Source organism: Ylistrum balloti, unplaced genomic scaffold (assembly GCF_031769215.1).
Source record: "Ylistrum balloti isolate Yb309-2 unplaced genomic scaffold, AGI_CSIRO_Ybal_v1 Utg369630, whole genome shotgun sequence".
NCBI lineage: Eukaryota > Metazoa > Mollusca > Bivalvia > Pectinida > Pectinidae > Ylistrum > Ylistrum balloti.
The window spans coordinates 1,591,177-1,606,865 of NW_026781896.1; positions in this window are offsets into that span (position 1 = coordinate 1,591,177).

Genomic DNA, 15,689 nt, shown 5'->3' on the forward strand with positions numbered 1-15,689 from the left:
TCCCATACTTACGTAATATTAACCCGTAATGTTATTAACGTGATATTGGTTTTGTAGTGTTATTGACGTGGTTTTGGTTCAGTAATGACTTTGGTGTAATATATGTCTATTTTCGTACCGACATGATATTGGTTCTATCGGTATTGACATGATATTGGTTCTGCGAGTATTGACGTGATATTGAGTCTATGGGTATTGACGTGATATTGGTTCTGTGGGTATTGACGTGATATTGGTTCTGTGGGTATCGACGTGATTTTGGTTCTGTGGATATTGGTGTGATATTTGTTCTGTGGGTATTGACGTGATATTGAGTCTGTGGGTATTGACGTGATATTGGTTCTGTGGGTATTGACGTGATATTGGTTCTGTGGGTATTGACGAGATATTGGTTCTGTGGTTATTGACGTGATATTGGTTCTGTGGGTATTGACGTGATATTGGTTCTGTGGGTATTGACGTGATATTGGTTCTGTGGGTATTGACGTGATATTGGTTCTGTGGGTATTGACGTGATATTGGTTCTGTGGGTATTGACGTGATATTGGTTCTGTGGTTATTGACGTGATATTGGTTCTGTGGGTATTGACGTGATATTGGTTCTGTGGGTATTGACGTGATATTGGTTCTGTGGGTATTGACGTGATATTGGTTCTGTGGGTATTGACGTGATATTGGTTCTGTGGGTATTGACGTGATATTGGTTCTGTGGGTATTGACGTGATATTGGTTCTGTGGGTATTGACGTGATATTGGTTCTGTGGGTATTGACGTGATATTGGTTCTGTGGGTATTGACGTGATATTGATATTGTGATATTGGTTCTGTGGGTATTGACGTGATATTGGTTCTGTGGGTATTGACGTGATATTGGTTCTGTGGGTATTGACGTGATATTGGTTCTGTGGGTATTGACGTGATATTGGTTCTGTGGGTATTGACGTGATATTGGTTCTGTGGGTATTGAGGTGATATTGGTTCTGTGGGTATTGATATTGGTGGGTATTGACGTGATATTGGTTCTGTGGGTATTGACGTGATTTTGGTTCTGTGGGTATTGACGTGATATTGGTTCTGTGGGTATTGACGTGATATTGGTTCTGTGGGTATTGACGTGATATTGGTTCTGTGGGTATTGACGTGATATTGGTTCTGTGGGTATTGATGATATTGGTTCTGTGGGTATTGACGTGATATTGATTCTGTGGGTATTGACGTGATATTGGTTCTGTGGGTATTGACGTGATATTGGTTCTGTGGGTATTGACGTGATATTGGTTCTGTGGGTATTGACGTGATATTGGTTCTGTGGGTATTGACGTGATATTGGTTCTGTGGGTATTGACGTGATATTGGTTCTGTGGGTATTGACGTGATATTGGTTCTGTGGGTATTGACGTGATATTGGTTCTGTGGGTATTGGTGTGATATTGGTTCTGTGGGTATTGACGTGATATTGGTTCTGTGGGTATTGACGTGATATTGGTTCTGTGGGTATTGACGTGATATTGAGTCTGTGGGTATTGACGTGATATTGGTTCTGTGGGTATTGACGTGATATTGGTTCTGTGGGTATTTACGTGATATTGGTTCTGTGGGTATTGGTGTGATATTGGTTTTGTGGGTATTGACGTGATATTGGTTCTGTGGGTATTGACGTGATATTGGTTCTGTGGGTATTGACGTGATATTGGTTCTGTGGGTATTGACGTGATATTGGTTCTGTGGGTATTGACGTGATATTGGTTCTGTGGGTATTGACGTGATATTGAGTCTGTGGGTATTGACGTGATATTGGTCCTGTGGGTATTGGTGTGACATTGGTTTTGTGGGTATTGACGTGATATTGGTTCTTTGGATATTGACGTGATATTGGTTCTGTGGGTATTGACGTGATATTGAGTCTGTGGGTATTTATGTGATATTGAGTCTGTGGGTATTGACGTGATATTGGTTCTGTGGGTATTGATGTGATATTGAGTCTGTGGGTATTGACGTGATATTGGTTCTGTGGGTATTGACGTGATATTGATTCTGTGGGTATTGACGTGATATTGGTTCTGTGGTAATTGACGTGATATTGGTTCTGTGGGTATTGACGTGATATTGGTTCTGTGGTTATTGACGTGATATTGGTTCTGTGGGTATTGACGTGATATTGAGTCTGTGGGTATTGACGTGATATTGGTTCTGTGGGTATTGACGTGATATTGGTTCTGTGGGTATTGACGTGATATTGGTTCTGTGGGTATTGACGTGATATTGGTTCTGTGACGTGATATTGGTTCTGTGGGTATTCTGTGGGTATTGACGTGATATTGGTTCTGTGGGTATTGACGTGATATTGGTTCTGTGGGTATTGACGTGATATTGGTTCTGTGGGTATTGACGTGATATTGGTTCTGTGGGTATTGACGTGATATTGGTTCTGTGGGTATTGACGTGATATTGGTTCTGTGGGTATTGACGTGATATTGGTTCTGTGGGTATTGACGTGATATTGGTTCTGTGGGTATTGACATGATATTGGTTCTGTGGGTATTGACGTGATATTGGTTCTGTGGGTATTGACGTGATATTGGTTCTGTGGGTATTGACGTGATATTGGTTCTGTGGGTATTGACATGATATTGGTTCTGTGGGTATTGACGTGATATTGGTTCTGTGGGTATTGACATGATATTGGTTCTGTGGGTATTGACGAGATATTGGTTCTGTGGGTATTGACATGATATTGGTTCTGTGGGTATTGACATGATATTGGTTCTGTGGGTATTGACGTGATATTGGTTCTGTGGGTATTGACGTGATATTGGTTCTGTGGGTATTGACGAGATATTGGTTCTGTGGGTATTGACATGATATTGGTTCTGTGGGTATTGACGTGATATTGGTTCTGTGGGTATTGACGTGATATTGGTTCTGTGGGTATTGACGTGATATTGGTTCTGTGGGTATTGACGTGATATTGGTTCTGTGGGTATTGACGTGATATTGGTTCTGTGGGTATTGACGTAATATTGGTTCTGTGGGTTACTTGAGAATTGTCGTGATGCTGATTATAGTTGACATAATATTGGTTTGTACAATTGTAAATGACGTGGTTTAAAAGGTTGATGTACTGCTTAGGATACTTTATTTACATGGTGCTAGTTTTCTATCGTTATTTACGTCCTACAAATTTCACTTGGCAGAAATCCAATACCTTTATACATCACAGTATTTTATCCGCGTTAACCTCGTTATGACACCCAGGAGCCTGTTATTGTCATACTAAAGGCCATTGACTTCACATAATGAAGCCGTGACTCTATGAAAACAAAACATCATCGTTACACTCTCAAATGTTACTACGATGACCATACTGGGAAATATGTATTTATGTATAATCTTTATCCATCTTACATCAACTGTAAAACAAGTAACATTGTATTTACTACTTATACTGATCTCTCGTGTTGGCCCGGATGTAAAGGGAAAACTTGTTGTGGGAGGAAACCGGAGGAAATCCACTTGGTCGGGCAGGTGACCCTATACTCTTTCACATTCGTTCCAGGAATCGAACCCTGGACGGCTAGGTGAAGAGGCGCGTTACTGCTGTGCTATCCGGCCATCCATCGTTGTATTTGTCTGGAAGTACTTAACTCATGAAACAGGATGTCTTCCAAAACTCCCTCGCTTTAACAGCAACTTCTGAATGTTAACTATTGTAATGAGTCAAACTTGTTTAAAGACACGCTCTGTGAATAGCAATTGATCTGTTATTTCGAAAGCACATACTCAGGATGACATGTAATGTAAAATTTTCAATGTGGACACCTGTTGAAAGAGTCGAGCTTTCAAGCATTTTAGCCAGTAAATATTAAAAAATATCTCTTGATATATGTTATAACCAAAGGTATGGAATCGCCCTTCCTGTAGCGTCGGTAACATATAGGCAGTTACATACTTAATATCCGTCAAAACATTATCAGAGAAAATGCTCTCTTTCCTTAAAAATTAGTTACATAATCAGGAATGTTCTTAATTATCATTATCAAAGTTATCAAAAGCTACATATACCTCACAAACGAGTTTTCTATTTCGGTCATAGTGTACTAAGACAGTGTCTTATACCTGATTAGGCAGAAAATGTAAGTATTCCTTATTTAAACCCATCTCTCGCAATACACCAAGAGAACCATAAGGTTATATACTCATTAACACGGAAATATTGACTGTACACGGCTTATGTATGTGACACCAACCCTGACATACAGTTGGCGTCATTACAAACAGAGCAAGTGTGACATGTAGGTGTAGATGGTCGTCAAGATTACGGATATCCACTTATATATTAATTACTGTAATTTGATATGAACCGTAAGTAGACGTTTAACAGCTCGTATATGTCACCGGTAGCATGGCTGGCTCTCAAGGGGCACATTTATTGGAAGGTGTCTAAAGATAGATTCAATACGGCGTCAATGACGTAACGTGTGTTGTGGGTTGACGCCATTAGACGTGAGGACTGCGGGAGCAGTTGCGGACCGCAGAGCAGTTCAGTTGGTGTCGGTGATGACTTCATGACTGCGGAAGCCTTTGGGACAGCGGGAGCAATGAAGACGACGTCGGTGATGACGTCATGACTGCGGAAGCCTTTGGGACAACGGGAGCAATGACGACGACGTCGGTGATGACGTCATGACTGCGGAAGTCTTTGGGACAGCGGTAGAAATCAAGACTGCGTCGGTGATGGCGTCATGGCTGCGGCAGTAGTTAAGATAGCGGCGGTGTGATGTCCTTCTCTAATACGAGGATATGACAGAGTCACTGATTTGGATTTTGACTGCGAATGATTGAAATAGTAGTCTCATTTTTTGGGGGGGTGGGAGGGATTAGGGATGGGGGTGGTGGTATTTGGGTCAATACGAGGACAAATTTGAAAACAAATGAGGGCATTGAGACAAATAGGGATAAATATGAGAACAAATAAAGTCAAATGGAGACAAATGAGGACACATAGTGATAGTGGGGACAAACATGAGGACAAATTGTTTCGAGATACGCCCTCGTGAAAATATGCCATCTTGAAAAAATCGTTATATTAAGCTCTTCTTTTCAAAAGATAATAATAACACTCGTCTTTTGTGAAGTCATCTGAATACGTCATCCCGATAAAAAGCGTTGAAATAAAACTCTTCAAACGCTCTGTTGAATGTGGTTTTGAAAAAACGACCTCATAAGAGACATTTATATTTAAAACCCTACCCCCAAAGAAATATTTCACAAGGAAAACCATGTTAGTTTCCCTGGTGATGAAAAAAGAGTTTAAGGCATAAAAAATATGTATTTTGTTGATTTATTGTTGAAACTATTTAGGTGGACACTGGCATTAACTTATTGGATTTATTCCGTCTATTTATGACACAACTGCTTCCATTTTCGTTTAGACTACAACGTTGCACTCCGTGAAATTCGATGTTGATGTGAACGTTTCTGAATAGGCATGAAACTCTTTTGTGTTATTGCTCGTACATGCGACTATGACAACGGTCCTGGTAATACATAAGAAATTGTTTTAAGTTATAGTCAGAGTCGTTTCAAAACTGCGTGGAAATGCTGTTTGGAGCCTAGAAATATGCTACAAATTTAAATAAACGACGACAAAATGCTGTACAGATGAACAGCATTGCTCTCGGGAGCCCCATGACAATAAACTGAATTGCTAGGAATAGAGAATTACATTGTGTAAAATTTACTGTTGTTAAAGGTTAAACACGTAAAAATATATGAATTAATGAGAAAGTCTGTATTTCATACCATAATGGTGAAAAAATCATACTTCAGATATGATAATGCGTCGCCCATTTCATAAAAATTGCCGCGCCGTTAACATAGTGATATTGTGCATTTAAGTATCCGTTACATTGTACATTAAGCTGGAAACGACATTCACTTACATGTTGTAGAACGTTGTTTGAGTCCCTGATGCATTTTTTCGTTGGGAGGACCATGGTCTTGAAATGACAGCATCAATATTGGTTGACGAAGAAATACGCTACGTTGATTTCATGTCACTACGTCAATAATACCAAGGCTAGAAAATCCTAGAAAATTGTGAAGTCATAGAATTTTAAATCGATATGACAAATGTTAGATACACAAATTCACATAAGTATACATGATTAGGTATTACAGAAAACAAAATTGTCACGTGTGTTAAATTCGTAAGTCATGCATATCTTCTATTATGAAAAAATTAATGTAAAATTGATACAATATAAACTTTATTTATTTTCCAACAATTGTGAAATAAGCTATTTCAACTTATTCTAATCACTCTTGTTGGTCTGGAAGTAAACGTGCAGTGGTGTTACTGTGGGAGGAAACTGAAGTACCCGCTGGAAAACCCACGTGGTCCAGCAGGTGACCCCTTACCTTTCCTTATCCGCTCCGGGAATCGAACCCCCGTTGACTAGGTGAGTGCGTTACCATTGTGCCACTCGAACACATAGACACAGATTACAATAAAACTGGTATCTATCTATATCTCCTAATATAGAACATAAAGAGTGCGGAATGTTAGGAGGATCATTTGATTGCAAGTTTCTTGTAGAACAATTAATACCGAATAGGAATACCATTTGTATTATAATTGGTAGGTTATTGATATTTTTGGAATAGTATGTTTGTATTTTTGTATATACTGAAGATTAGATCATGAATTTCGGTTTTAGTCGAAAGTTAAAACGACAAAATTCATGATCTAATCTTCAGTTTATCATAAAAACGAGCAAACTATCCCCTAAATATCAGAAAGCAAAGGTTTTTTGTTCCCGTATGTACACAAAATGCCCATAAAACAACAGACATTGTGGAGATATCGTGACGGGAGCCTCATCCCAAGTTATCAGTACGATGTTTTTTTCATTGAGATTGGGATTTATGTATCATTCTCTATAGAATTATCTAGTAAAGATAGGAGACAGTACTACGTGATATGTTTTCATTTAGCTGTGATATTATCAAATTAAGTTGATCGCTGGATTGAGAATATCACTTTCCGGTTATTGTCTTTATCGTCATTTTTTTTGAAATGCTGACAAACGACAGCCTCACTTGAAGCGGAGAAAAGGCGAATTGGAATATGTCTAAATGATCACCACTGTCGTTCTCTCCACTTCACATTTCGATGACATGTTTTAGCATGTCGTTATAGTAAATTTCTCTAATGTCGATGTCGAACATTTGCATCAACCGGAAAGATGGCCGCCATATTCAGACTAGCGTCAAAAGGAATGCCATGGCAACGCCTTGACAGTTCAGGAGTATATCGGGGAATATAAAATGAAAATTATCCAATTGAAAAACGTTTATAAAGAATAGTTAATGTAATCCATTTATATTAAATAATGAATATTATTATTAATGAATAATATGTATATAGATGTATTCCGAAAGACATAGATATGGCAAGTTTAAAAATATATATTTAAGTGCTGTCATTTAAGATTAAAAAAAAAAGAATTTATTTTGAGATAAAAAGAAAATCGTTTCTGTTTCCCAAATGATTCGGAGATGGTCCCTATGATAACGGTATCTTCCGGTCAGTGTATCTAAGGAAGTGGCAGACATTTTAGTCCAAGCCTTGCTTAGAAACGGGTACGGGCATCCCAAGGCAAAAAAACAGCCTGCAACATGTTACACCGGTTATCATTTCAACACTGACTGCCTTAAATGAAACTCGTCTGTATATATATATAACTACACGTACACGTGACCCCAAAAAAGAACACTCACACGGGGACTTTCAGTTTACATGAAGATACGTCAAATTTTACTATGATTGTTATTTGTTTCTGTTTTTTCAATCTTGGCCGTGTAAATGCTTGACTGATTAAACACTAGCAAAATGGTGACCTGTCGTAGATTGTGTAAGATTTTACTAGTGAACTCTTCTATTGAAGGAAATAACTGGAAATACTTATTGAGAGGAATTTACCTGTAACAAAGAAAGTAGGGTTTGCCGCAGTTATTCATGTGTATGTTTCTGTTATTTGGCAAATTTTATATCTGTTTGTCATAGATACGTGTTCAACGTCCATTTCCAGGTTCTTCAGTCACTTGGAAGAAAGAAAAAATGGAGGTAAGTAAATGTTCTTATGCAATGTAGCTATTAGTCGTGTTGGTCTGTCATTGAAATAATGATAATTTGACAGGTTGCAGGTCTTTTATACTTTGGGATGTTCGTACACGTTCCAATGCAAGAATCGGACTAAAATGTTTGCCACTACCTTAGATATATACTTTTTATCTCAACATGGATTTTTTACTTACGTTTTCAGCTGTAACGAAATGGAACTACTATCGCACTCAGCATGACGTCGTCACTGACAATGACGTAATCACGGCCGCCATCGTAACCGCTCCTGCAGTCATTACGTCATCACCGACGTCATCTGAACTGCTCTGCAGTCCACTAGTGCTCCTGCGGACACTCCTCCACAGTCTACCACTGCTCGGTCAGCCCTGTTATTAAATGACGTCAACCCACATGACGTCATCGACGCCATCTTGAGTCTTAAATTCGGGCATAATTTTCCCTGTAAGGCGCCCATCACGAGCCCGCCATACTACTATACTACTACTAGCTATTTGTAGAAAATGTCCTAAATTACGGTTTTCTGTGTAACGGCTGTAGAGATCGACATCTACTTACGGCAGAGTGATAAATTAGTAGACATCTAAAAGTTTAAAAAATTAATTCTATACTCACCGATTTCTCCGTCCGACATTTCCGATGCCCGTAATAAATATTTCGGTCAGCGGTCTACAAACAGCAATCTAGTAAACATGAATGTTTTGCCTTGTGTAGACCAATATTAAACAAGAGAAATGAGAGATTATTACTGCTAATGCAACTGATCACAAGTAAACATCCTTAAGGTCGTATTACAATTATGTACAGCTCGTGTTGTCTCTGAAAAGAAAAACATCAAAACAACAATATAATATAGAACTGAGGTAGATAAAAAGGCTGAAGAAGAGCAGCCAATATGAGACAGTATACTATCTGAACCACACCCCTGAACATTATGAACTGAGGACGTAACAAATTGATACGTAAACAATGAAACGTGGTAATATTGTATTTCACAGTATTACCATAGTGACGGCTATAGGACTTCTTTGAATCTTCCTCAACCTGAATCCTAAGAATATTGAAACAGTTCTGACTTACAAACACAGTATGTTAAAGAAGCATGGATATTACCATCAGCAAATTTAAATTACGTCATAGGGAATTGTATTTTGTATTCATTACGCTTATCATAGGATTTGACAAGACAAAAGACACAAGAACAAACTGACGACACAGATTTTGCCAAGTAAACAGTTGACTGTCCCCGGTCTCTTTAACCTTGAGTAAAAAATAAAAAAATAATCCGTTTTTATCTTGATTTCAAACAGATGGGAGATGAACTTTTAGACTATAGCAGAATTATGATACTTATCAACACCTTTTGTGTTAATAGGGAACGAGAATATAAAAAACTGTCAACAGATATATGATGGGGTGACACCTGAGAGAAGAGAGTATGAACGAAGATAAACAAATAGAAGATACCATGAACTGAGGAGACATCAATAAAAGGATATACAGATTAAAGGAGGAGACAACAAAGAAAGGGCAGCATTGATAGTAGAGACAGCAAACAAAGGGCAGCATTGACAGTAAAGACAACAAACAAAGGGCAGCATTGATAGTAGAGACAGCAACAAAGGGCAGCATTGACAGTAGAGACAACAAACAAAGGGCAGCATTGACAGTAAAGACAGCAACAAAGGGCAGCATTGATAGTAGAGACAGCAAACAAAGGGCAGCATTGACAGTAGAGACAACAAACAAAGGGCAGCATTGATAGTAGAGACAGCAACAATGGGTAGCATTGACAGTAGAGACAACAAACAAAGGGCAGCATTGATAGTAGAGACACCAAGAAAAGGGCAGCATTGACAGTAGAGACAGCAACAAGGGGCAGCATTGACAGTAAAGACAACAAACAAAGGGCAGCATTGATAGTAGAGACAGCAACAAAGGGCAGCATTGACAGTAAAGACAACAAACAAAGAGCAGCATTGACAACAGAGACAACAAGAAAAGGGGCAGAATTGACAGTAGAGACACCAAGAAAAGGGCAGCATTGACAGTTGAGACAACAACTAAGGGCAGCATTGACAACAGAGACAACAAACAAAGGGCAGCATTGACAGTAGAGACAGCAACAAAGGGCAGCATTGACAACAGAGACACCAAGTAAAAGGCAGCATTGACAGTAGAGACAGCAACAAAGGGCAGCATTGACAGTAGAGACACCAAGCAAAGGGCAGCATTGACAACAGAGACACCAAGCAAAGGGCAGCATTGACAACAGAGACACCAAGCAAAGGGCAGCATTGACTGAAGAGACACTATAGAAAAGGCAGTATTGACAGTAGAGACACTATAGAAAAGTCAGCATTGACAGTAGAGACACTAAACAAACGGCAGCATTGACAGTATAGACACTAAAGAAAAGACAGCATTGACAGTAGAGACACTATAGAAAAGCCAGCATTGACAGTAGAGACACTAAACAAAGGGCTACATGATAGAGACACCTACCAAAGACAACATTTACAGCAGAGACACTAAATAAAAGGCAGCATACATAGAGACATCTACAAAAGGCAGCATTGCCAGCAGAGAATCAAACAAAAGAAGAATTAATGAACAGATAGGACATCAAACAAAATCAACAAAGAAATCACCAACAATAAGAATCTTATTTCAAGCTCTAATTAAATGAAACTAGATTTCCAGGACATGTAAATCTCGGTCAATCCAAGTAGGTAATGTCACATTCCGAAATGAGGACAAGGTAAACAATAATGATACCATCAAACATACTAACGAGCATCAAACACGTTCAATCTTATACCGCACAACGTAACAGAATACGTCTCAGTGAGATCATTAGGACAATTGTAAAACTTTTCCTTTATTTTCAGGGAAGATTGTATGAATAGACATCAGACAATAAGGAAGGGACAACAGCATGAACTGAGCAGACACCCAACATCAAATCAAGGGAGAGATCAAGAGCAAAATGAAGACACTATCAAGGGAGGAGACATAAAACAAAATAAGACACTATCAAGGGAGGAGACATAAAACAAAAGAAACCATTATCCATGGAGGAGACATAAAACAAAAGAAGGCACAATCAATGGAGGAGACACCAAAGAAAAAACAAGCAAAAGAAGACATCATGACTTGAGGAGACATCGACTTAAAGAAAAGTCAATAAGAAGTGATTAATCCCCTGATCAAAGGAATAGACAATACTTCCTAGGATAGCAAAACAAACATATTTAAACAACTAAGTCTAACGAATATAAAATCTTTGTTGATGATAAGAAACGGTTTTTACTGGGTAATATCAGGGTCTGGTATGTCTGTGACCGCAATCGATGTTACCTGTAAGCTAACGGAAGCATGGGGACGAAATAACGTTGGAGGCGGTTTTTTTTCTATTTAATCAGGATCAATGATGGAAATTGACTCGAAATACGTCTTGATTGCTAAGCTGACTTATTCAAATTGAGTTTCTATATAAAATGAATCGTGAAGAGAATGTTTTATACCAACACGAATATATCGATTAGTGATCGTCACACGCAGGTCAGAAGAAGATCGGTCGCCCGGAAAACACGTTTAACTTTAGCTGGTAATGAGTTTTCTGTTTATCTCTATCTATATATAGTGTGCCATTTATTCTCAGTAAATCGTTGATCAATCGATACCGCATGCTTACCTTGGAAAGAAAACACCGTTGCATGTCATTTAAAATCAAATTAAATATACATGTGTTTCAGCTTTTCGCCAAGAATAGAAGACTTGAGAATATTTATTGAGAGTTAATTGTGATCCCCGTTACCTATGTTGTAATAACAGCCATTATATCGGTTTCGTACGTTGGCCCTTGATATGAGTCCTGATACAAACAATCCTCTTTGCTCAATGGTATTTAGATATTAATGTGCTTGCATTGTCTAGACCAAAAGCCCATATAGTAAAGTTCGCCATCAGTTTATTTTTGAAGGATATCTATTTTCTCGCTTCTAGTGCTCATTTGAATAAACTATTAATACTTGTCTCTCTCAGTACTCTGTCAAACATTTTATAAATTCAGTCCGCATGTACTTGCTAATCAATGGAAGGTCATAATATGTGTTGCTTCTTGTTTGTATTTCTATTTGGTTTTGTTACCTATTAGTAGAACTATTGAGTTCTATGTTCGTTATCCATCCCTCTCCATATTGAGCCTTTGTAAAAGACCTATCTCTGGTTTCACTTCTCCTAGAATGTTGATCGGTATCGACTTCCGCTTTTGCGGGTGTAGAACTAGCTTAAGACAGACATGTTATAGGCTCGTTATTCCGATGTATGAAATATTTCCACATTCAAAGCTGAGAAAACAATTATTCCATGTTTTATTTTATCTTTGTAAAAGGTATCTACGGGAAAAGTGGTTCTGAGATTATAAAGGTATAACTTCGTACTATTTATTCAACAAGTGAAATTATTAGTATGTGAATATTAAAGGGCTCCAAAAAGCTTTTGACCAATCTTGAACACCCTCTAATAAAATACATTTCTTCTATAAGAACATTTGATATTTTTTCCATTCTGGACACCACCATGCCCCATGACAAACTGACAATAGCCTTGTTCTCTTCTTATGAGTGTTTTCTTTCCCAATGCAGGTGAAATGTGAAAAAAATATATGGTTGTGAACTATATTGGATAGTATTTCGTGAAAAATACGTCGAAATCAAAGAGGAAATTTAGGGAGGGATAAATCATAAAAATAATCGAGTTTCTGGTCGACAACATGTTCGTCGAGTTAAAATCATCCAACTGGCCATCGGCTTATCTATAGGAACTAAGTGTGTCCCTCTGTTGGCTGACTTAATTCCGCTTTCATATGAGGATGAATTTATCGAAGAGCTTATCAAAATATTTCACAGAGACCTTGCTAAGTCGTTTATTCCACTTTCAGATATATTGTTGATGTTTCGTCTTTAAATAACGAAAAATTAATTGGCCACGCCCATCGTATATACCCGCCAGAATTGGAAATCAAGCACACGACAGACTCTTCCATATCAGACGCTTATCTCGATCTTTTCCTACAACGAAATCAACATGGACAGCTCTCCGCTAAGCTGTATAATAAACGTGCTGATTTCAATTTCCCTATTGTGAATTTTCCATTTCTGGATAGCAATATCCCTGTATTCCTAAAATACGGTTTTAACATGTCGCAGTTGATTCGATATACAAAGACCTACTCCCATTATCAAGATTTTTGTGCAAGATGCAAGAAGTAGTCAAATGACGGACAAACTCGTAACAAAGGGTTTCAAAATATGCAAGTTGATGAAAATGATAAAGGAGTTTTACGGTTGTCATAGTGATCTCATTGAGAAATATTTTATGTCTTTGTGCTATATGAAACTGGACGTGTTTGATACTCGTTAGGTTTCCTGCTGGGTCCTTTGTCGTGTACCTTGTACCTCATTTGAAAACCTAACATTACCTTATTGGTTGATCAGCATTAAGTAGCGGGTGTCGTCGAAGAAACAGAAGACGCTATTCTTCCTGAACACATGATCTTATTCTCCTTGTACTTTTCCATGAGATTATACATGTAAATATTTCTTCTGTTCACATTTTACCCTAATTTTATTGAATTTGAGTTAAGATTATGATTATGTTGACATGTTGGTATTTTTTCCCCTTTTTTTCGCGGGGATGTCTTTTCGTCTTCTTAAAATTTCAAACAAAGGTACATCTATCTTAAATGGTGTTTCAATTATTTTAACTTTATTTTTAAACCTTCGGAAAGGAACAAAAAATTGATATCTTCATTAATCTCCGCTCGTACCACTTGTCGATATAGACATGCTTTGACGTAGCGTTTCAAATCAGCTCTGCACACCGTTTGAATGATATCATTGACTGACGCCTTTGAGTCAGGGGAAAAAACATAGAGAAGAAAACACAACAATCAATTTCATATTTTTTTTATTATTAATATTTTCATAACGACGTCTTTTAAACATCATTATAAATGCCACCGCCTTTTCTCTCTTTTTCAATAATTTACAACTCAGAACATTTTAATTTACAATAAATAACTTCAACATTTATTCGTGTAGTTTGCAAACACGTGGCACATATCCTCACAAAACATGCGCAATTCTCATAACACGTAAACAAATCGTACAACTCACATCCTCACATCTCTCTCTTTCATACATTATCGACCCTTACATGAGCGACTGGGTCTATTATGTTGTTCAAAAGGTGCATGAATATTAAAACATATGTCATACATATATGATAAAGCACGGTGTGTAATCTTCCATCACACAATATAACAGGGTTGCTACTGCAACTCTTACAAAATCTGCTAGGAAATATTTCAAGGGTTGATTACAAGATAAATACATTAAGGAACACAAATTTAGTTTCCGTGCATGAAATGTCAAAATTCCATTAATTATACCTGTATTTAAAAACTGTGTGATAATTTAGCTTCCTGTGAGACCAATTGAAGTAATGAACCATTGATAATAGTAATTCAAACGACAAGCTATTCCATTAAGTGAAAAACAGCCAAGTTTCTCTATTGACAATGTTTCAAAATAAGTAAATGCAATAGCATACGAACATTTAAATTAGGTATATATAATCGTGTTATGTTACATACTGATACATGACAACAAACTTTACGTATCAAAAATTGTAAATCAAACTCGTGCATACATAAACAGGTTTGGTTTTAAGACATGAAGAGTTTTTCCTCGAAATATTTTGATATTGCATTATTCACTTTTTTCAACTATCAGATATTATTTCATTGTTGTAACAATGAGTTTTACTATGTAGGAGATCCTTGCTACAAGCGATAAATTAAACTGTTGAAGAATCATATTATGAAAAGAAAAATATTTATAATAGCACAAGCAAACATCACTGTCAAGTAGTAAACACAGAACAGATAGCCGTACCCGGAGATCCTACTCAATAACTACTACCAAAGTCATTCGACTGAAAAAATAATGTTAACGCGTAGCCCTGTTTGTTACAATTGCTTCACTAAGACAAAGGTCATGTGTTTCGCCAATGCCGTGACACACCAGTTGTTTGTTTGCATAAACTAATACATATATATATATAGATAAGTAATAAAACGTCATTACACATTCACGTGTTGTCTGTTTAAATCTGTTTATAAAGCTACAACGTATTCCTACATCCTTAGCAAGAATAGATCGATGCATGTAAGTACATATGTAGACCCTTTTACAGAGATGTAAGCCCGTCTATCTATAAGGGAGCATTGACAGTTCTACATGTTAACACCACACCAGATGTTGACCTACTCATCACAAAGCCAATCTCGTGTAGGAGGGCCATGTTACTAAAAGTAAAGCTTCATTAATACATTAAATGTGTTCGAGACTAAGAGAAAGAAGCAGCGAAATAATGGACAAAAATAATGTTTACAATTACCTGTTTTATTTTAGGCTAAAGTTTAAATCAACTGTAAGATCCTTCACTGATCTAGTTATAAAGTAGTATCACCTCGTAG